Genomic DNA, 20,598 nt, shown 5'->3' on the forward strand with positions numbered 1-20,598 from the left:
GATTTCTTTTATCTATGATAGTTTCGGAGATAGCCTATTGCAGCTGAAACTTTATATCATTTCACCCCCTAAATATGAAAACGGGACAAAATAAAAAGTAGGTATATCTTATTTTTCGGCCCTTCAAAACATATCCAAAAATCAAAACAATCGGAGGCAGACACCTAAAAAAACATTCCTTACCAGTCTCTCTTCTTCATCAAACTGTCTTTTTCTACTTTGTCGACGCTTCGAAACTCTGGACGGATTCGAAGCTAGTCGGACTTGAATATTTGGTTATACGTACTTACAATGTATACCCAACCGAGGTGTCGATTCTGTGTACACGCCGAGCGCCAACATAGAAAGGGACAGCCAGTAGAGGAAAGAAAGAGAGGTCGAAACAAATCGGAGAGACTATATGTATCTCATTTTCGCTCGCTAAGTGCGAATTATGTTTCTCGCTTCGTTCAGAAACAGCAGAAAGCGCCACCTCGTTTTCATCGGTCAGCCGTGTCTCTATGGGTATTACCATTTCTATGCAGAAAAATCTGCTGTAATACCGACCAGCCAAATCGGAGAGGTCACGTGCCGTCTCTACGCCCTTAAGGGGATAGACACGGGTAATGCAGCGAGGTGACATTACCGGCAAAACTGGGCGTAAAGAGGGGTCCGTGATTTTTCGCTTTTCGTCCTTATATTAGCATATTTTGGGCTGAATGAGGGCTCATTCGAAAGAGGAAGGTCCAACGAAGGGTGCTCTGGTCATGATAGAACGATAGTGTGTTGATATTTAATAATATGAGCGTCCAAAGTTGAACAAAAGTCGAGCAGAACATATCCGTAGAATGAAAGTATTTTTAGGTTACTAAATGGATTTTGTGACTCAAATGATGACCAGAGCACCCTTCGTTGAACCTTTCTCTTTCGAATGAGCCCTCATTCAACCCAAAATATGCTAATATAAGAACACAAAGCGAAAAATCGTAAAACATTCCCAAAGACGAGTTCCGCTATTTTGACGATAATGCAGAGCAAGTTACGTCACAAATTTAGTTCAGACAATCGATAGGAGATGGCGCTTACTGAGGACGACTGCTAACGTGAATTCGATACAATTGCGATGTTCCCGTTCTCACAACAGCGTCTCTCTACACTGTTGCCATTTCACTGAGGTCGAAATCGCGCTTAGCATCCCGATCCCGTATCCTTACATTTGCCAGCGCGACTCTCAGTCTCTCTTCCTTCTTCATCGAACTGTTTCTTTCTACTGTCGTCGTCGCTTCAAAACTCTAGCTTTGCGATGGACGCGGTTCGATCCTGGTAGGAGTCACTTATTTTTTTTTTACTTTTTCTTCCGTTTGTATCATGTATGTTATGGAAACTACCTTTTTATATATTAATATTATTTTTATACAATATTGTGCAATTTTTATGTTTTTTATCGCTTTGAAAAAGAAGTCAGGATGTGAAAGGAGTTTCTACAAGCTTTTATAAAATCTTACGTCCTTATAGTTTGTAAATAACAATTTAATTATATTAAACAAACATTGCACAACTTCTTTCTTCTTTTTTTTTCCTTTTCTTTCTTTCTTTTTCTTCTTCGTTTCTTTTTTTCTTCCTTCTTTTTGCTGACTTCTTTTTCAATTCGATAAAAAACATAAAAATTGCACAATATTCTATAAAAATAATCTTAATATATAAAAATGTAGTTTCCATAACAAAACATGGTACAAACGGAAGAAAAAGTAAACAAAAAAATAAGCGACTCCTACCGGGATCGGACCGCTTCCAGCGCAAAAGATTGCCTTCACAACATGGTACTCTATCGACTGTGCAACGCTGCTTCTATAATACCTCCGACTCTTATATGGTTGGCACTCGTCAATCAAAATTTAGCTATTTTTAAAAATTTATTTCTCGAAAACGAAAGAGAGTCGCGCCTTCTCACTTGCAGAGATTGTACTACATACCCTTCTTTACATATGAAAAAAATTTGATTAAATAATTCGGGGGACACTAGGCGATGTCTCCTTGTAAGCTATGTGAACGTGGGACCTGACTTAAAAAATTAACTTTTTTTACGGAAAGTGATAGTATTTCGTTTGTAGTTTCATCAATTGATACATGAAAAAAAATTGTAACAACCTAATACTAAAATCGAAACGAAACACTATCATTTTCCGTAAAAAAAAGTTAATTTTTTGGCAGTTGGCTGTCAGGTTCACATACACTAGTAGCACAAAATATTGAATACAGATTCATCCAATAAAAGAGATTGAATCTCATTTTAATATTTAAATATACATATGATGTTTATTCTAGATTTAGAAAAAAATATTCTTTTTTTTAAGTATAAAATGAATATCTATTCAATATTTAGAATGGAATATTTCTTCCCAAATATAAAATACATATTTATTTGATATTCAAAACAAAATATTTTTTCACGAATTTAAAATAGATATTCATTTGATTTTCGCAACAAAATATTTTTTCACGAATATAAAATAGATATTTATTTAATATTCGCAACAATATATTTTTTTCAAATTCCTACCGAGGTAAAAAAAATTAAAATAACTTGTTTTGATTGAATCCAATCACAAGAAATAAAGTAATAAAAGTAAAATCTATGAATAAATGAAACACAATATAAAATTGATTTAATTTTTTTTTTTTGAATCTCTTAATTTTCAAGATTTATTCAACACTGCCCGAATATTCAATACGCATCTTCTAAACATAAATTTCACATTATCCGAATATTTTTTAAACGCTTCTTTTAAAATATTTATGGGAAATAGGAAACATTAATAATGGATTTTTCAGGATATGTAGGTATCAGTTTTTATAATCATTTAGTATCAACTCAAAAAGTAATTTGTAATAAACTTCTTTATTTTTATAAATGAAATCAGGGTGTACAGGGTGTATAAAAATTATTGGTCACCACTTTCAGGGGTTATTGTACACATCTGGATCGGTGGATATTTGCAAAAAAAACCGTCCTCAAAATCCATTATGACCTCGAAATTTAAGGTCAAAGTTTTTTTTAAGTTTAAAAAATTCTACTCGGCGAGTAGGTAAAAAGCTTCAAAAGAGCCACATGCCGGAGACGAACCGTTGTCGCGTAAAAAATTGTTAAAGTTTTCCAAATTCTCGATAGCGCGGAGCAACTCACGAGGCGCCGCAGCGGCGCCGAGGGTCCCCCAACCTAGCTCCTATTTGTATATGCACGTGCGATGGTGAAGTGTGACCGCACTACACAAACGTAATACGCAGCGCGGAACAGAATACTACTACTTCCTACGCTGAGCATTTAGAATCACTCAAGGAAGAAGTATACAGTATATGTTGTTGAGAAGAAACTATACTGTATGGCAATAACGAGCAGCTCCATCTAGTTTTCCTCTGCTGCCGCATATCTAATGGTAATACCATTTCTGTGCAGAGAGTAGCTGCTGTAATACCGACCTGCCGAATCGGAGAGGTCACGTGCCGTGTCTACCCCCTTAAACAGTTAAACTAGGTATTGCCTATTGAATGATTAAATTTGTAAGTTACATTTATTGCGGAACGCGTCATGCGGTGATAGGGAATTTTCTGACGTGAGTAAGGTGCCCGTAGAGCGCTGAACCGCTCTGCCCGGAGAGGCGCGTGAAATAAAATTCGAAATACTTTTAAGAACAAGCAAAGACGTTTATTCTATCGACTCGTTTGGTTTAAAAATCGTTTCATAGTTCGTTCCCAGAGGTTCGATTACGATTGATCTCTCTGGAAAAATCTTCGCTCGATCTGCTGCTTCTCTCCCTTCTCCGGAAGATTCCCAATCCTCCCTTCGGGTTGTCTTGGTCCAATCGGGGGTTGCGCCCTACTCCTTCTATCGGTGATCTTCATCGATCTCGGATCCACCCCCGAGTCGGGTGGAGGTGGGAGTCACGCGGCCATGTTTGTGCAGGGCTACATGTGAAAAAGGAAAGCGCGGAGGTCTAGAGAGAGAGAAAACGCGCCAGCGAGACACAGCAACCCTTAAGAAAATTTATTACCCTCTTGAAGAAGTCGCCGAAAACGCGAACCGAGGTACAGCGCGAATTTGTTATTTTCAAGGATCCTACGAGCTGGAACAAAAGCTAACTCGACTCGAATTCTAAAGAAATGCATTCCAACGGAAACGGCGATTCGACGCGGCCTATAATGAATTTATTAAGTATTTTCAGCGAACGTTCCCTTTTCTCTCCTAACTTTCGACTTTCCCACGCATGATCACCCACGTCGAATGTTTTAACAATGTACGTGGCGGTTCGTTGATTCAATGCGTTAATCCATTTGAATTCCGCTCCTAATTTTAATATAAATATATACTACATGCGGTAGTGTTTAAGCTATTCCGCGTTGTGGCGCTACATGCCATGAAGCTAAGTTCACGTGATAGCGTAACACATTCATCGAAAAATTTGCACATTTGTAATAGAATTTTAATATTACACTGCGAGAAGATGTTTAATGTTTGAGTGGTGGGTACTGTTTATACTGTTTTAATTTTTCGATAAGTGTCATTCTTTGAGATTGATATAACGGACATTGCCAAAGAACATGATTTAGGTCTTGTAAGATATGGTTACAATTGCAATTAGCTTGATTCGTAATCCCTACACGCGCCAATGATGCCGCAAGATTATAATGGTCAGCTCTACACCTATTAATGGTTACTATAACTTTTCTTGCAATATTTTTATTGTAGAACCACGATTTTTGCTTTGTGCTGACATAGCGTTTAAAATACACTTTACCTTTCTCTAAACCTTGACTTTGATTGTGCTTTTTGGTATTGGAAATAGCATTATACTTATGCAATTCTCTAAAGTCTGTATGAGGGATTAGTATAGTTTTATCCGGTTCAAACAATGTGGCAGTCTTGACTAAGTTATCAACATCTTCATTACCATGAATACCTAAATGTGACGGAATCCAGATGAATTCTATGTTACTATTATTTGAGCTTTTTTGTTTGAATTCGCTATTATCTTGTAGTCTGTGTCATACAAAGCTAGGTGATTATTTGTATACAACTTATTTTTCGTTATATTAAGAGTATCTTCAATACACTGTTGAATAAGCCTTTTCCTTTTGTGCTTATATTTTTTAATTATTTGATAAAATAGGTGAATATTTATATTAGTTAAGGAATGTGTGTTAGAAAGAGCTTTGGATATAAAACAATTACCTAGAAATTTAGCCCGATCTTCAATAGAAGTGAGCTTTGATTCTTCTAGAATAACATTAGTTGGAGTACTTATTCGATAGCGTAAAGCTGCACGAATGGCTGATAACTGTATTCTTTCTAATCTTAGAATATTCTTTTTTTGAGTTGAAAAATATACCAATAACCCATAATCAATACGCGATCCAACAAAACTTTTGTATAATGTAATTAGAGTTTCTGGGTCTGATCCCCACCATATGCCACAGAGAAATTTAATTATATTTAATGCTTTTGTACATTTATTTTGAATGTAGTTGACGTGAAAAGTAAAGTTCAATTGATAATCGAAGATAATTCTTAGAAAGCGAGCTGAAGCACTAGATTTAATTAACAATTCATCAATTTTTATTTCTGTTTCACCAGGGACTATTTTGTTTCTATTAAAATGAACCAAGACGGTTTTGCGCGCGCAAAGTTCAAGGCCTAGAGATCTAAGATTATTTTTGATTATTGAAATTGATTTCTCAAGAAGATTTTTACACTTTTTAGGGGAAGCTAATTTAGAGTATAGAGCTATATCATCGGCGAATTGTGATATAACCATATGTTTAGGAAGGTTTGATGCAATCTGAGCCACATAAAGCGTATAAAGAAGAGGACTTAATACTCCACCCTGAGGAACGCCTTTAGAAACTATCCTAATATCATTTTCTGTAAAGCTAGTGCAGATAAATCTTTCATAAGTGATAAATTTGATGAAGCAAATGAAGTTCTTAGAACAACCAATTGAAGCTAATTTAGCAATCAGTATATCGCATAACACGTTGTTAAAGGCACCCTGTACATCTAGGAACGCAGCAAGGGTGTCCTTTTTGTTTTTAAATCCATTTTCCACATACAAAGTTAAGTTGACCAGATTATCGATACATGACTGTCCTTTATGAAAGCCGGTTTGAGTTTTAGGCAACAGATTATGATGTTCACATTACCACTGCAAACGATTTTTAAGAAGGGTTTCGAAGAGTTTACAGGCACACGATGTGAGCGAAATTGGGCGGACTTTAATGCTATCTGCCTTTTTTATAAAATGGACATATGAAAGTTTCCAGTCTGATGGGAACTCATTTTTAACAAACATTTCATTAAATATGTCCAACAGAATCAATTTATACTTTATCAGCAAAGTGTGAAGAATTAGATAGGCAATGCCATCTGACGCTGAGGCTGATTTGCTATTTCTCAAGTCTAAAGCAAGGTTAAATTCTAATAAATCGAAAGGAGCATCGAGAAAAGCGTTACTTTTACATACAGGTGTATAATTTGGGTCCGAAGGCACGCATGGAGGACTTATTTTGTTAAGTGATATATTTATTTCATTTTCAATTTGTAGGTTTTTAGTAACATGTGTCGGTTGAGTATTGATCCATTTATTTTTGAAAATCTTGCATTTGTTCCAAGTGTACTTTGTGTTAATTCGGAAATTAATAGTTTCTGCAAATTTTTTAAAACATGTTCTTTTTTTTTTTTAAAAAGTTTTTTTCAATAAAGCAACTGTTCTTTTATAATTTATTAAGTCCTCCAAATTATGCGTACGTTCCCATAATTTGAATGCCTCTTTTCTTTGTTCTTTAATTTTGTCGCATTCGGAGTCCCATCATGGAACTGGATTTCTATGGTTAGAATTATTAACATTTTTGTTCTTTTTAGGGGTATTTTCTTTTACAGCACGCGTTATGGTTTCCATTAACGTTTTATATTTTTCATGCAGTGAAGCCTGAACAAATTCTGAAGCGTAGAATTGATCAAATGCACTATCAAGGGCTTGTGCAACACCATCCCAGTTTGTTCGTACTGAATATAATTTAAACGATTTTCTGTGATATATATGTTTTTCTACGTTTAAGTTAATATATATTGGAAAGTGGTCAGAACCCCAGGTTTTATCGTGTGTTGTAACTATTATTTTATCTGCAAAAGTGATTGAAGACAGTATAAGATCGAGATTAGATGTTTTATTTCTATATAGATCTATATGGGAGAAAGAATCGGTATTATGTAAAAAAACATCGCAATTCTCAATAGACTGAAGTAATCTTTCTCCATTTGGATCATTTTGAGAGCAATTCCATGCTGTATGATGCGCATTAAAGTCACCCACAAATATGCAATTTTTGTTAGATAGTCTGGTGTTATTGACAATCTGGTCCCATTGTGTTTCAGAAAGATTGAAACCTGGAGTTCTATAGCAAATAATCAAATTAAAAGAAGGACTAACATTGTTAACATTTCTGCCACATATCTCGACTGTAGAGTCAGGAGAGCTCAAGCTAGTGAACTCTGTACATGCTAGATTTTTGCTAATAAAAAGTATAATACCTCCCCCACGTGCGTGGATTCTATCCTTTCGTTACCCTTCAACCAAGATTCTACACAAATAAAAATATCTACTTGTTTCAAAATAATATCTAATTCTTCTTTATGTTTATTTATGCTTCTTGCATTCCAGAATAGCATTTTTAACTCTTTAGCTGGATCTTTAGAACTTGATGTGTAGAGACTTGGTAGAGTTGGTGATGGTGTGTTCTGAGAGCTGACTATCATTCGTCCGAGGAAGTTGCTTCTTCAGTATTACTGTAGGAGATTTCACGATTGTCAAGTTTTTTTATTGTTCTTGTGATACGACACTTCAATTTTTTTTTGCTTTATATGATTATACACATTTTTTAACATTGCGATAAGTGAAGGGATGTCTTCGGAGAATTTAAGAGCTGTGCTTCTTACATCTGTATTTCCGTAGGATTCTGTAAGAAATTGTGCAAGATTGACAAAGTTGATGGGAGCGTTGATTGCGTTCTCTTGGAAATAACGTTCTGCTTCTTGAAGTTGGTGTTCAATATCTTCTGGAGGCTCTTGCGTTTTTATTTTTTTCTTAGGATGTTTTAAGGTGTATTTTTCTTTCTTAGCAGGTAACGGTTCACTATGATCATTATCTTCCTCTTCTATGGAATTTATGCTTACATTAGTGTTCTTAGAGGTTGAAGAAGTAGATAGTTGTCTTTTTAAAACAGGAATTTTAAATAAGTTAATTTCTTGAGCCGTTGAAGAGAGAGTATTATCAATGTTTGTCGTTTGTTCAGTTTCTTTAGGAGCTTTAATTTTTTCAGAGATAGATTGAGGTGACTGAAGATTATTACGAACCGTTGTTTGACTATTAGAGACTACGTTTTTACAATATTGGCCGGGTGGCCTTCTTCTTTACATAAAAAACAGGAAAGTTTTTCAGTTGAGATGTAGATCCAATATGTAGTATTATCATGTTCAACTTGAATTGATTCCGGTAGTTTAACGACATCATCTTGCTCAATATAAACTTGTCTTCTGAAGCTAAGGATGTGTGAATATCCAGCGTCGTTCCAGCCTGCTCTTATATAGGAAATTTGTGATTTGAGGTTGGCATAGTATTCACTTAATTTACTTTCTACAACACTATTGGGAATCACTGGATGCACATTTGACAGAATTATCCTCTTCGTTTTGGAGATTAGTGGCCTAAGTTCAAGTGTATGATTATTTATTTTAATAACTTTATGAATTTCTATTAATTTATCTGCTATTTCCTGGGAACTTAGATATAAGCACACTCTGCCGTGAGAAATTCGAGAAATAAATAATACATTTGTAGGGCCAATTTTCTGTCCAATAGCGATTGCATATTCTTTGATGGGTAGACCTTTAACAGAATCAGTGACGATTGCTTGTTCCTTTTTGGGGCAAACACTTTGTTGAGCTGCTTTAGCATACGAAATATTCTTCATGTTAACTGATGATTGGGAGGATTCTTGAACACTTTGAGCATGAATGTCCCTGCTACCAGAAACATTCATGATGATAACTTTGTTTTACTTTTTAATTAGTTATAACTGTACCGGGTACAGTAAACTGTGTCCCGTTGTTGAAAACCTCTTGTTCACTCGCGATACTATGATTTCTGCACGTGCGTATACAAAATAAGTGCGAGCAACCGCTCGATCGCTCGTGTTTACAAACACGTTTTACTCTGACGAGAGTTCAAGCTCGACTCCCTGGTCATTGTTTATGATTCGACTTGCGCCGAAGTTAATTTTTATATGTGCTCTTTTAAGCGACCTTAAAGTGAAGAAATTCTGCATGCTGAGTCACAACATGGCCGAACACTGATTTCACTCTGATTTGTTCTGTACGAATGCGTAGTTTGTACATGCGGTGTTGCTATAATTATTATACCATTAACTATTTATAAATATTTAAATATTAATTTATGCCAATTAAGATTTCATGAATGTTCAAATTGGACTAAGTTCAATATTAGGATATTCGATTAATTGTCTTCCTAATCATGTTAATATAATAAATGTTCCTGTAATTAGTCAAAATAAAATTTGGTTTAATGGACAAAATATACATGTTCCAATTTCATAATATTCAAATATAGGTAAACTTGTGACGTACCTCGCGTGGGCGGCCGGGAAAGCCGCTACTCGACACGTTCGGTCGCACAATTCCCACGGACGAATTTATTTAGAAGAATTGGGCGCCAGTGCCAAGAGCACGCGTCCGTTACTTTCGTCCTTCCGGTTGCTCTACGGAGAGCGAAACTCAGGGGAGGTCGAAAGGGGGAAATAAACTTTGATCCGCGTACATTTGATCGGATTTCTTTATTCAATCGAAACCGACGCGGGGGAATTCCGCGATACACACACCGTTGGGGAAAAGAGTGTGGCGCCTACGCGCCGAAAGGGATACGCGGCGCGGAATTCCCGATACAAAAGAAAGAATTCGACAGAAAGAAACGAATACGTTACCGGCGCGACTTAACACTATAGGGGGCCTCGCAAATAAATAGTCCGCCCTAGGATCAAATACACTCGAAAAGGATTACACCGGGAATTAACGGTTTCGCGTTCCGAAGGGGCCCTCTCCTTCGAAACGCGGCGCGCCCTCAAACCGCGCAAGGTCTGGCGTCTCCGGCACTTTTCGCCGCCGGCTCGCGGCTCTCCCCATCCAGAGCTGTAGGGGCTCCTCACGGTGTGCCACCACCATGGCATCTTCAGGATTCCCCTCTTGGCAGCGTCGCTGGGCGATGGAAGTATCCTTCCCGAGAGTGGTCAGTCCTCTCGGTGGTGGCCACACCGCCGTCCTGGGGTGGAGGACACCGCGACCGGCGACTTGCCGCGCTCGCGCGAAGACGCGGCTCTATCCACGAGGGGTGAAGGCGCATGAAAAAGGGGGGAGTCCCTACTGACCGCGGTTCTCTCATGCCTCCACTCTTGCGGACCACCTCCGGCCTGGGGTGTCTGGCGAGGAGGGAGCGAGGCCCTTCTGGGGGTCAAGGTGCCTTCGTGACAGGTAGAAAAAGTCTGCCCTGTCACAAACTAACTAAATAGATAAATATAGGTAAACTAACTAAAATTAAATTGAAATAAATAATATCAATTTAAGAAATTTGTAACGCGAATTGTAGTCGCGACCCTTTCCTCTCGCACTCGCGCCCCACCATGCTCGGTCCTCCTTCCACACTGGTAGTTCCGACGGCCGCCGCCAGGCCAGAACCGCGCGCCACGCTAGTGCACGGCGCTCTCTCACTACTGAAAGTCGGGAGCGCCGTGCATAATTTCCGAGTCGCGCCGCCCAGGAAGGCAGAACGCCTGGGCGAGCGATACTGTACAGACATTAGCTCTCAGATTAAAGATCCATTTCGCCGCTCAAACGCTCTCTCTTGTTTATTCTGTAAACCCATACTGTCCTCTTCCAACGGGTCGCGTCCGAAGAGATCGACCAAAGAGCTCCCTTTTCGGACGCGGTGAAACATTTTAGCCTGCCATCCCACAACGAAGCTCGGTCTTCGTGGCGGGGGAATACCCCACCAGCCGGTAAGATGCTCACTGTCTGGACAGACGTCTCCGGATCTCCACGGCTACTCGCTCCGGGAAGGATACTCGTGCTAACGCTGTTTATCCGACCCCATTAGGGCAACTCCCGCCATAACTTCCTGTTGGATCGAAACAGATCCAAGTGTTTGAATATCGCGCGACCAGTTCGGTCATTGATAAACTTCTCAGACAAATGCTATACATGTCTGAAGTAATTAACGCCGCCGATTACGATCCGTTGTCGGTGTTAAAACAAAAAAAAAATGTCTAACATGAAATTTGCAAAAAGAAACCGAGTTTCGTACAATTGTATGAAGAGCATCAACTACGACACATCGTCTACATACGATACATCGTATTCGAATTCTTACTATATTAAAGAAATAACTTCAGTTCCGACGCTACCACAAAAATTGGTGCCTCCTGTGAGGTGTGAAGTGCTCACCAGCAACTCAATATTGAAACAAAAAGTGCAATCCGAACGAGCCACAGCTGACATACGTGGGATTCACTATCATTAAAGGGACGTCGTCTTCACCCTCCCAGATACCTCACGCTTGGTTGTCGCCTGCAGTCTACGTATCATATTAAATATCAGATAAGCCGTTTGTTTTGTTAACTACGTTATTAATTTGTTTGCATTTTGAGTTACATTTTCTTTAATAATAACGACGCATAAATTTTAGACGAGCGTGAACGAGATAGTGCGTGAATACAGAGGATAACGGACATTCACGCGTATCCTTTAATTAGGGACAATCGAATATCGTGACGAGGTTGTTCAGTTTCGTTCTTTCATATCGCATTGATTATATTAGCATCGCACTTCACATCGTGTATTGACATTTTCAATTAATCAATATGTCAAATCGCATAACCTTTATTACTCAGATGCGCAAAACGCTCAAAAGTCAAATAACGTCTTTGCGTACTACCCTTGGGCAAGGTAAAATCGACAATACAAATGCTAAGCTTTGACTTAAACGCGTCACGGAATTATTTAACGCGTACGAGGAGCTTCATGACGAACTTGCATTATTAGACGACACTAACGAAGGGTTAAAGCAAATGACAGAAATACAAGACAATTTTTATGATATCGCAGCGAAAATTGAAAACATGCAGAACGCAGGCGGGTTTCGTTTCAACGATACGGTCGGGAACAATCCTCTTGGCAATTCGACTTTTGTCGAAAGACAGCGGCAACTCAAACTGCCTGTTGCAGAATTACCTAAATTTGACGGAGATCATAACAAATGGCTTTCATTTAGAAACACTTTCTTAGCTATAGTCGACGCACATACCGACATAAGCAATTTGAGCAAATTTTTATACGTGAAGAATTCGCTCACGGGCGCGGTTTTAAACAAACTCGCGCGTTTTGATGCCAGTGCGGAGAATTACAAAAACGCGTGGAATTTATTAGTCGATTCGTACGAGAAAAGACACATTCTGGTATCAAAGCATTACGACGCCATCTTCGACATCCCTCGATTGACCACCATGACTCCGGAAGGGTTGTCGAAAATTATTGATGAGGTCCATCAACATTTGAACATGCTCGAATCGCTACATGTTCGTAGAAAATGGGAGGAATCTCTCAGTCTCGATATTCTTCCCGATCTCAATCAGTTCTGTAAATTTGTCAGCGAGACCGCGTTCAGGCTCTGTACATTAGAACACGATGCCGCTCGCGATAGAGACGAATCACGTGGAAAACGTCGGTTTGATCGAGAACCGCAATCATCGAAGGCGCGAAGAACTGATTTAGGAGTTAAAACGTTAGTTACCGAAGTTTCTTCCACTTGCGCTCATTGTCGTGGAAATCACTTCATCTATAAGTGCCCCGTGTTCGAAAGACTAAACGTTAAGCAGCGATGGAAATGTGTAAAATTAAAAAGGCTTTGTCGTAATTGTCTTCGTGTACATCAAGGTGTATGTAACTCGTCCCGTTGTAAACGATGCAGTCGATTTCATCACACACTCCTACATTCAAATATTCTAAATCAAACCGCATCACATTCGGGATATTCGCCTAAGAAGGAGTCGATTGAAACACCTGGAATTAATAAATCACAATGACTAGGCGTAGACACGTTTTCTACCATTTCGCGTGCATCTCGGTCTCAATTAATGATGAGGGCCATTGTATGCGCTCGTGACACGAGCGGTAGATTCATTGAAGCGCGAGCTTTACTCAATACCTGCGCGACGGCACATTTCGTGACTGAAGAATTCGCGAATAAACTAAAGCTTTCTAAGCGCGCTTGTCCTATTCCAATAAGCGTTGTCAATGGAATGAACACCATGTCTAAGAACAGCGTCGAAATACATTTTCGCTCTATACACAGCGATTTTTCAAAGAATTTTACTTTTTTGACTCTTCCTAAAATAGCTGATTTCGTACCAGATGAAAGTTTTCCGCGGGAGCTAATTGAAATCCCAGCCAATTTAAAACTGGCTGATCCCCGTTTCCATATACTTCGGCCAGTAGATATGTTATCATTGGTTTCAGTTGGTCAAATTAGTATGTCGCGTGATAACTGCGGCTTAGTTTTACAAAAAACTCAGTTAGGTTGGGTGGTTGCCGGAGGTTTAAACGGCAAAGAAAAAAGTTCTGTAGTTTCTTGTAATTTAACCAATTTATACGAACAACTGACGAAATTTTGGGTAATTGAAGATGCAAATTCTAAGTCATCAAAGTCATTAGAAGAATCCTTATGCGAAACCCACTATACAAAAAATACGGTACGCAAAGAAAACGGTCGATACGTTGTACGTTTACCTTTTCGAAATAGTAATCGCGATCTCGGCAATTCACGCTCGCAAGCGTTAAAAAGGTTTTATTTTCTTCAGCGAAAACTAAATGCGAATCCTAGTCTCAAAACGGAATATCACAAGGTAATGCAAGAATATATTGATATGGGACACATGTCCCTTGTTAATTGCGAAACGGAGGACGGTTATTACCTTCCGCATTATGCGGTAACCAAGGTGAGTAGTGTTACCATCAAGGTGCGCGTAGTATTTGACGCGTCGGCAAGAACACACAAGGGTATTCCTTTGAATAGCGCTTTAATGGTCGGTCCCATCATTCAGCTCGCACTTTTTGAACAACTGTTGCGATTCCGCTCACATGTTTATGTTTTAACGGCCGACATTGAAAAAATGTACCGGCAGGTCTTGATCCATCCCGAAGACCGTTTATACCAACCCATTTTCTGGTATCATAATGACGAAATCAGGGTTTGTGGGCTCAATACCATGAACTTTGGCGTATCTTCTTCTGCGTTTCTAGCGATTCGTACAATATCTCAGCTAACAGACGATGAAAGTACGAAATTTCCATGTGCTTCGCAAATACTAAAACGCAATTTATATGTAGATAACTTATTAACGGGTGCTAATTCTCTTGAAGAAATATTACAAATTCGCAACGAAGTAATTGAACTTTTAAGGAGCGGCGGTTTCAACATGCGTCAATGGGCCTCTAATCACCATCACGCGCTCGATAATATTACTGAAAAAATGTTCGATCTAAACCACGCAATCGAAGAAAATCCGATATTAAAAACACTAGGAGTTGTTTTGAACTCCCAGTTAGATAAATTCATTTGCACCGTAAATTCAATCGACTTATCCATCAAAATTACCAAACGGAGCATTCTGGCTAATATCGCAAAAATTTGTGACTCATTAGGCTTGCTAGGTCCTATTATTTTATCCGCAAAGCTGATAGTGCAAGATTGTTGGAAGATTAAGATCGAATACAAGATTGTTGGAAGATTAAGATCGAATACAAGATTGTTGGAAGATTAAGATCGATTGGGACGAAGCGGTACCCCAAGAATTGTATTCTAGATGGAGTGTGTACGCTAGACAACTCGAGTTCATTCGTGATTTGAATGTTGACCGCCGACTTTTAAACGAAAATCCAATTCAAATTGAGATCCATGGTTTCTGCCACGCTAGTAAGCGTGGTTACGCTGCATGTCTGTACATTCGTTCGAGCAATTCTGACGGATTCGTTCTTGTTCGTCTAGCATGTTCTAAATCTCGAGTCGCTCCGATCAAAGAAATCACAATTCCTCGATTGGAATTGTGCAGTGCGCAAATTCTCGCTCGTCTTTATAAAGAAGCTCATCCTACATTTATCTTTCCGATAAACCGGATAATATTCTGGTCAGATTCCACGATTGTGCTACAATGGCTTAAAAAATCACCACGTTTGCTGAAAACTTTCGAGGCAAACCGTGTTGCAGAAATTCAAGTTCTTGATAACTCGATCGAATGGCGGCACATACGAACTAATTTCTTCTTACTACTTCGGAATTTCTACAAAACCATAGTTGCTTCAGAGGGTCCACCTGGCTCGAGCAACCCAAAGTCCAGTGACCTATTAGCGTTGATTTCCCTATTTCAGAGCTACCAGGATTGAGAAAAAACATATGTTTGATTTCGACCACATTCACCAACGATTTCTTCGAACGTTTCTCTTCCTGTTCAAGATTATTAAACGTTGCGTCTTATAGTCTTCGATTCTGCAGTTACAACAATTTCAAGGGAAAGACCGTTAGCGTGCGAGAAAGATTAGAGGCTGAAAGAAAAATTATTCGTGTCATTCAACGGGAACGTTATCAAGATGAAATAGAACGCTTGTCAAAATCAAATCGAATAAAAAATAATCGACTCGCGGCGCTCGACTCATTCCTTGATGAACATGGATTGCTTCGCGTTGGTGGCCGATTACTGAATGCAAAGATTTCTTCCGATCAAAAACATCCTATTCTTCTACCGCCATATCACCATGTTACGGATTTAATCATACGAGAAATTCATCAAAACACGTATCATGCCGGCATTCAAAATACCTTACATACGATACGATATCGTTTTTGGCTTCTTGACGGCAAGAACCAAGTCAGAAAAATCATACGTCGTAACATTACATGTATTGGGCACCGGCCGACCCCGTTACAAATTCGTATGGGAAATCTACCCAAATCGCGCGTTGAAAGGGCTGATGCTTTTGATTATACTTGCTTTTGATCATACCCTTCTCATGTATATTCTGATAATGGAACAAATTTCGTAGGAGCAAATAACCAACTTCGTGAATTATATGTTTTATTCGGTTCCGAGCAATTCCAAGAAGACGTAAGCAATTTTTCCGTGCGAAAGCATATTAATTGGCACTTCAATCCGCCTTTATCTCCGCATTTTGGCGGTATTTGAGAAGCCGCAGTTAAATCTTTTAAGCATCATTTCAAACGCGTAATAGGCGATCAGCTTCTCACATTTTAAGAAATTAATACGCTCACAATTGAAATTGAAGCAATTCTAAATTCTAGGCCTTTATGCTCGATTAGTACTGATCCCAACGATCCTATTGCGATGACTCCTGCACATTTATTAGTAGGTCGCCCACTCACGGCTCTTCCCGAGGAGAATTTATTAAATGTTCTAGGAAACCGCCTTAAGACATGGAGATTCCTTACAAAGGCCCGTCAAGATTTTTAGATAGATGGCAATTGGAGTACTTGAGCGAGTTACAAAAGCGACAGAAGTGGTTCAACGATAACTACAAGCTTGAACCTAAATCCATTGTCCTTATCATCGATAAGAAACAACCCTGCATGAGATGGCAGCTAGGAGTGGTCCTTGAAGTTCATCCCGGAAACGATGGAAACGTACGAGTCGCTACTATAAAAACGGCGCAGGGAACATTTAAAAGAAATGTTACACAGTTGTGTCTATTGCCAAATGTAGCATAATATTATGTATCACATCTCAAAATACATACCAACACACGACAAACACCTTATTTTTGCTCGATTCTCTCGCAACGAGGGGGAGCATGTTGGATCGAAACAGATCCAAGTGTTTGAATATCGCGCGACCAGTTCGGTCATTGATAAACTTCTCAGACAAATGCTATACATGTCTAAAGTAATTAACGCCGCCGATTACGATCCGTTGTCGGTGTTAAAACAAAAAAAAGATGTTTAACATGAAATTTGCAAAAAGAAACCGAGTTTCGTACAATTGTATGAAGAGCATCAACTACGACACATCGTCTACATCGTATTCGAATTCTTACTATATTAAAGGTACGCAATTAACATAAAATGATAATGCATAACACAAAATTATATGAATTATAAACGCTGCCGTTAAACGGTATTGCCGATGACGACTCAACGTCGTCATCCGAATCATAAACGCTACTATTAATCGGTATTGCCGATGACGACTCGACGTCGTCATCTGAATTATAGCGATCATGCATGATCTGTAGAATGATTATGCCATACGCAGGCATTCTGGCATACGTACATAAATACACAATTTACACAATCATATGTATGCATGCATTATTTAATTTTAAATATACTTTACGAGGTTTTTGGCCGCAAGGTCTTTTTTCCTCGGGGTTTACCCCCAAATATTATTGTTTTTTATTTATTAACATGTTTATTTGCATTTCATAATCTGAATCACGGAACTGAAGAAATAACTTCAGTTCCGACGCTACACTTCCTTTTCCCCGAAATCCTCCTACCCCCGAACGATTGTAGCGCGCCGCAGCGACAGAGGCCTCGAAATACCCACGACACCGCATTGTACCGCGCCGATACTCGCGACACCGGGAAACCGATATCTAAAGACGCGGTAGCGTCTCGACGCCAAGTACATGAAAAAATAGCCTCCCCGTATATGCCTGGCGCTGGCGCTACCGTGTATCTTTTACTCGAGAAAACGCGATTCCAACCTAACCCGAAATTTCTGTCATTAATATCTCGTCATGCCTGCTGTATTTTCTAAATCTAAAGGAATTTTTCTTATGTAGATCGCACATAAGTTTTCGAATAAAACCAAAATCAATAAAATCGGCCCACGAACGACAGAGATATCATAATATCATATCATGAATGTGTCAAAATGGCAGCATTTTTCTTTTCCTTTGACAAGGTATTTTTCGTCAACACTTAGCCAATAGGAGCTAAGGCCATGTGTCGATTCGTCGACTCTCGGAATCAGTCGGCAAGGCTCGTCGGTCGGAATCGTAATATGGCTGTCACTCATGCCGCTCGTTCATTTCTAACCTGTAACTGTCAGTTTGGATTTGTGACATTTGGTTTCTTGCAACAAGACTTTCTGATATGTATTGTGCGTACTTTTGAATACTTAAAGGACTGATACTGGAATTATAATACAATAAATTGTGCGTTACCAATAGTGGATCTCTTTGTACATTTTCCTACTTTATTTATTAACATTTAAATTTGTTACAACAAGATTTTCTGCCACGCATTGTGCATACTTGTGAATTTTATTCTAGTACAATACATTGTGCGTTACACATAGTGGATCTCTTTCTTTATTTCTCATTTCATGTTTAACATTTCAATTTCTAACAACAAGACTTTCTGCCTTGCGTTCTGTGTGCTTTTGAAAACTTAAGGGACTGAATCTGGTATTGTAATATAATAAATTGTGTGTTATTCATATGACATTAATTTTATTTGTAAATAACACATACAATCTTTATTTTACTTGCAAATTAATATAGAGCTTAAAATAAAAATACATTTGTCTTTTATTATATTAAGCGTAGAGTCTACAATATACATAATGTGTCTGAAGCCAGATATAGGAAAGAGACCAGCTTCAGTCCTTTAAGTTTCCAAAAGTATACAGAACGCATGGCAGGATGTCTCACTGCAAGAAATTTAAATGTTAAAGATGAAGCGAGAAATGAAAAAAGAAATCCACTATTTGTCACGCATAATTTATCGTATTGCAATATCAGTTTCAGTCCTTGGAATTTTCAAAAGTGCACACAGTGCATGGCAGAAAGTTTTGTTGCAAAAAATTTAAATAATGAGAAAATGATCAGAGATCCACTATTTGTAACACATAATTTATTGTAAAACAATAATATAGAAAAAGAGAGCTCAGATTTAGTTCTTTAAATCCACAAAAGTACGCACCACACATGACAGAAAGTCTTGTTCCCAAAAATTTAAATGTTACTGATAAAGTGATTACAATAATATAGCAAATAGGCGATCAGTTTGAATCCTTTAAGGTTTCAAAAGTACACGGAACCCATTGCAGGTAGTCTCATTGCAAGAAATTTATTAAAGAAGAAATGAGAAATGAATACAGAGATCAACTATTTCTAACGCACAATTTATTGTATTACAATACAGTTCATACGTTCACAGAACGCACGGCAAAGAGTCTTGGAACAAATTTAAATTATGAGAAAATGAGAAAATGAACAGAGATCCACTATTTGTAACACATAATTTATTGTATTACAATAATATAGAAAAAGTGAGGTCAGATTTAGTCCTTTAATTTCTCAAAAGTACCCACGACACATGACAGAAAGTCTTATTGCATTTAAATGTTACTGATAAAGTGATTACATTTTTTTTTAATAAATTTCTTGCAATGAGACTTCCTGCAATGCGTTCCGCGTACTTTTGAAACCTTAAAGGATTCAAACTGATCTCCCACTTTCTATTATTTGAAGTCATTCGCTATAAAAATTATCTTTGCAAAAAGAAGTGAGGCCCCCATAAAAAACTTCAAAAAAGTAAAAAAATTACGCCAAGTACATGAAAAAGTAGAGGACTTAAAGAGTAATCATAGAACAATAGGAGATACCCTTAAAAGAATGCAAGAAAGTAGAAAAAGATGTGAAATTGAAATGAGCAGCCAGTACATGAAGGTCCTTTCCAGTAAAGTGCTAGGTGACACTGTGTAACATAATATCAAATTCGGTGCTTTCCAACTATGCGCAGCTAAAATGCTGTGTTCAACAGTGCAGATGTTCAGACTCTAATGACAACTCATGTAAACTGACTGCTTCGCACTTTGGCGGTGAAATGAAGAAGCTAAATAGTGTATCAACCACAATCTGAGACCGTTTAGACATTTGCCTAGATGTCCGTGGCCTGGAAGTCAAATGCTTGGCGTGGCTAGGCAAGGTCAAGGTTTTGATGAATAAGCATTATTTTAAAATGTAAAATAATGAAAATGTACTCATATTGTCAGTGTTTTAAACTTACAAATTATCTGGAAGCCTGTGAGAGGACAGGTATCTGCGTCAATGAGTGTCCTTAGAAATATTTTAAAACACAATAAAATGAAAATGTACTCATATTGTCAAAGTTTTAAATTGACAAATTATGTGAAAGTCTGCAAGAGAGAAAGTATGGGTATTGATGATCTAAGAATGCCCTGCCTGGCCACGCCAAGCATTTGACTTCCAGGCCGTGGAAATCTAGGCTAATTTCTAAACAGTCTCAGTTTATGGATGATACGCTATTTAGCTTCTTCATTTCACCGCCATAGTGCGGAGCAGTCACTTTACATAAATTGTCATTAGGGTATGAACGTCTGCACTGTTGAACATAGCATTTTAGCTACGCATAGTTGAAAAGCACCGAATTTGATATTATGTTACACAGTGTCACCTTGCACTTTACT

The 20,598-nt window shown here is 38.3% G+C and overlaps 1 long non-coding RNA gene across 2 annotated transcripts; it reads left to right on the forward strand.

The window, feature by feature from the left end:
* The first annotated feature begins 4,392 nt into the window (after positions 1-4,392).
* On the forward strand, positions 4,393-7,566 carry LOC128882754 (uncharacterized). 2 transcript variants are annotated; one of them, XR_008458536.1, is made up of 2 exons: positions 4,393-4,496; positions 5,735-7,566. It is a non-coding gene; the product is annotated as an uncharacterized LOC128882754 (long non-coding RNA). The 2 variants fall into 2 exon arrangements; XR_008458537.1 differs by lacking the exon at positions 4,393-4,496 and adding an exon at positions 4,503-4,687.
* The last annotated feature ends 13,032 nt before the right edge of the window (positions 7,567-20,598 follow it).

The sequence above is a fragment of the Hylaeus volcanicus genome, unplaced genomic scaffold (genome assembly GCF_026283585.1).
Source record: "Hylaeus volcanicus isolate JK05 unplaced genomic scaffold, UHH_iyHylVolc1.0_haploid 12175, whole genome shotgun sequence".
NCBI classification, from domain to species: domain Eukaryota; kingdom Metazoa; phylum Arthropoda; class Insecta; order Hymenoptera; family Colletidae; genus Hylaeus; species Hylaeus volcanicus.